The following is a 3,863-nucleotide window of genomic DNA, read 5'->3' as shown; positions in this document are numbered from 1 at the left end:
GAAAACTTAAATTACATTCCAAGAATACAAAAGTCGCCAATAGAAACTCACCTGTTGCTTCAGGTACTTGTTCTTATAGATATTTTTCTGTTTCTGTTCTGTTATCTGTTTTGACCTTAGGACAGGCTTCATCAACTCTGGTGAGAATACCTAGTTGGGGAATTCCTGCAGATACAGAAACCTAATCAATCAATCATTTTAAACATTTGTTGAGCTGGTATTTGGATTCCCAGTATGGAATCATTAGTCCATACTGCACCACTATGATGCCTGCTCTTACCCATTTCACTGGCTGCCAGTCTGATTTCTCTCATCTTCACAGAAACCAGAATGTGAACTCTGCCATCCAGAGTGGGAGATGAGTTGTAGCCCTCATATTTCTCCTTCAATTGGTGTTCAAGACTGAACAAAAAAAAAATTAAATTCTAACTACTAAAAAATGTTTTAATTGAACAGTTAAACAGAAGCTTTTAAGATGTGTTTTATTGAACTTAAATGATGTAAGAGTTAAAAGGGTTGTACCTTGTAACCTTCTGTTACATGTCCATTCAGGGCCAGTTTGATATCTTCCACATGAACTGCATTGTTTTGCTGAAGGCCCATGGTGTCATTGAAAATAAAAGAGTAAAAGCTGTCTTGATCTTTGTGGAATTTGTAAGTTGTGTACTGTAAAGAAGGAGTTGAAGGTATTCGTATTATTTTAGCAAATTCAGCAAGTCAAAGATTTGCTAGTATTTGATGATTCTGCAGACACTTTTAGTTTATTTTAGCTTTTTGTAAAGAGCCTGTCTGCCTCCAATTTGTACTACATTTTTGTTACTTAAAACTATCAACCTATAAAAGATGGATTTTGCGTCTCCACTCGTCTCACTGTACAAAACTGAAGCCAACATATCCCGTATACAACTGCTGCCATTTTTCTGTCTGCACAGTCGTGATCGGTGTTGGCACCAAAGTGTCACCCACAAGCTGGGCTCAGCTGTCAATCAGGATGTGAAACCCCCTTTTTATAGCTTCAAAAAACTTGTTAAAACCAAACTTGAACTTGAACGTACATCAGCTATAAGAACTACCTGAAATGCCACAAACCATCTTTGAGAAAAAAGTATTTGACGTGTCTTGTCATTTTTTTGTTTGGCCCATGTCTCATCTGCTCACATGGAGGCAACAGCGTTGAGACCTATACCAGAGCAATCAAGATGTTTTGGGTTCACTTTTGGAGAGCTGTCATGTCATCCATCTTTATATGTCAATGTTCAAAACAAATAAAAAAGCAAAAAGAAACTGCAGTTATTATAACAATGTTTTAGCCTACACCATTTGTTGTTTCCATGAAAACAGAAGTTGCATTACAGGTATAATACTTGACAAGTGTGACCTGACTGTGGCTCATGATGGTTGGTTTGCGTCCATTCTGTGGAATCGATAATATGTCGCTTACACCATGTCTACTTACCAAACAAATACCACATGTAAAATCTAATTTGTGTAGTTTTTGGTTAGATACTATTTATCTTTGTTCTGGCTGTTGTTGGTGGTTAAGCAAATAAATCAAGCTCTTTAGAAGAATGGCAAACAAACACATATCTCATACACCGTTTCTAAAAGTTGATTCATACCTTCAAACCAATCAGAATCCAGATTTTTCAATGATCAATGACCATAGCAAAACCTAAATATTAGTTTAATAAATAATAATAAATAAGTAATTATAACTGGAAATGCTCTAATGTGACCAGTCATCCTATGCTGTATTACCAACTTGCTAGTTTTAAAATGTGTGAAATTCTCAAAGAATTACAGAACATCTTTCCTTTAAAATCCCCACAATCAAAAGTTATTCATACTTTTTTGGTAAAGCTGCTCCCAGAGGTTGCATCTGTCAAAGCTCTGTTGGTAACCCTGCCTTGAAACACACTATCTACAGAGTTGATGAAACCGGACTTGCCAGCACCAACTGGTCCATGAAGAAGAATTCTAAGATGATTGACTTCCTTGTTTTGAGGTCGATAAGATTTCACAAAATCCAAATTTTCCTGGTTGCTCCTGTTGATTGAAGGACAAATGTTAAAGAACTGTGTGTTTATACACAATAGGCTGATTGTGATTGTTGTTCTGTTTTTACACACACTGTAGGGTCAAAAGAGACCTTTACATATGGACTTATTTATTTGGTGTGGGTAACTGGACATTTAATGTGATGGGTCACTTCCTGTCACCTCATTCGGTCACTTCCTGTGACCATAACCTGATGCAGCTAGATGACGCGTGATGTCCAAGTGAGAAAACTCCTATTCTCTTTCTTTTTTCTCTTCTGTCTTACCTCTCTTGCTAACCTCGCTCGCCCACACCGGGTGATACGTTTTGGAACTCACAACAAAGGATTAAAGCACGGCATAAGAGCCTGCCTTTTCCTGCGATCCCTGGTCAGCACACCGCTAACGGGAGTCAACATCTGCAGCTTTAAAGAGAAAGTCTGCCAGCTGACTTTACCAGAGCAACGCATTGTTAACGCAGGGTCGTTAGATTGTATATAGTGTATTTTCCTCAGTTTGCTTTTATTATCTTGTTAATAAATGCTTGTGTTTATACATGCTGGTTTATTTAATTTCGCATAAGAGTGGGTGATACCAGCCTCTTCTATTCCGAACTCCAAAGCCTTCCACTTTAACTATTAATAGTGATTTTGGTTGTAATTATTGAATTATTTAAATAAATAAAAATAGTATTTAATTAATAATCTGATTTCTTAATAATAGTTTAGTGTAGAGACTGATCAATCAATTATTGGCTATCGTTTCCCTTACTTAAGGGTAGTGCCCAGAGGAACTTTAATGTTAATTAAAGTCATTTTTTATTATCTTTTGATAATTAATAAACTTTGATAAGCAAAATTAATTGATTACACTTATACATTTAAACTGTGATTTATCATAGCACCTACAACACAAATCAGTCAAAACCACAACAAACCATTTGAGTAATGTGTGTTAAGGAGCAGAACCACACACTGGGCACAGTAGTAGAGTACTTACTTTGGGATAGTCCTCCATGGCTGACTAAAAAGTGCTGAAGGGCAAATTATACATGTATGACATACAGTAAGACAAAGCTGTATTTTTAAAGTTCATCAACATTATGCATTATATTCTGTGAACGTTATCATTATTACAGTTTGAATCATTTTTGCAATATCTTAGAGGAAGGTAAAAGTGTGACAGATCAGGACTTACCTCCTCCCATAGCTGTAAAATGAGACATTCACTTCTGTCCAACCCTGCTGCTAAACACTGCTCAGTCGCGCGCATTGTAATTAAATCATCCCTCGGAGAATCTCAAATGTTAACATACTATCGTCGGCACACTATCACGTCAAGCCGGATGGTCACTCTCGCCGTGGTTTACACGAGAATGGCAGTAACCAATACGAAACCATGTACCACTTTGAGACATGAAAACGCTTCTGCAGCAACTGTAGGTAAGCACGAAATTACAACAGACCGCTAGAACGCATGTTCATGCATCAGGTGTACCACACCCACACAGATGAAGCGACCAGCATGAAACCACACAGAGACACCTCACGCACTAGAAACCATCAAGACATCGGCTCAGCTTCAAATTTAACCTAAATCTACAACTCACTCATCAATTCAACGTATGTGCACAGAGCCCATGTCGCCGGAAACGGCTGTACTAACACATAAAAGTAAATGGTAACAATAAAAGTCGCACAGATTTTTAGATTAAAAAGTTTTTTTTTTTATAAAATTTAACGCCACAACAAATACAGACCCAGACCGGCGGAAAAAGGTGACAGCTCCATTCTCTGAAGTACGCAGGTAACAGGCGATGCTAGGCAT

General features: G+C 37.5%; 1 pseudogene; it reads right to left on the bottom strand.

The window, feature by feature from the left end:
* The window catches only part of LOC118323150, a 4,286-nt pseudogene extending 423 nt beyond the window's left edge, over positions 1-3,863 (bottom strand).

This window comes from Morone saxatilis, unplaced genomic scaffold (genome assembly GCF_004916995.1).
Source record: "Morone saxatilis isolate NCDOM2014 unplaced genomic scaffold, NCSU_SB_2.0 Contig14, whole genome shotgun sequence".
In the NCBI taxonomy this organism is placed as follows: domain Eukaryota; kingdom Metazoa; phylum Chordata; class Actinopteri; family Moronidae; genus Morone; species Morone saxatilis.
This window is presented reverse-complemented; position numbering and strand designations above follow the sequence as displayed.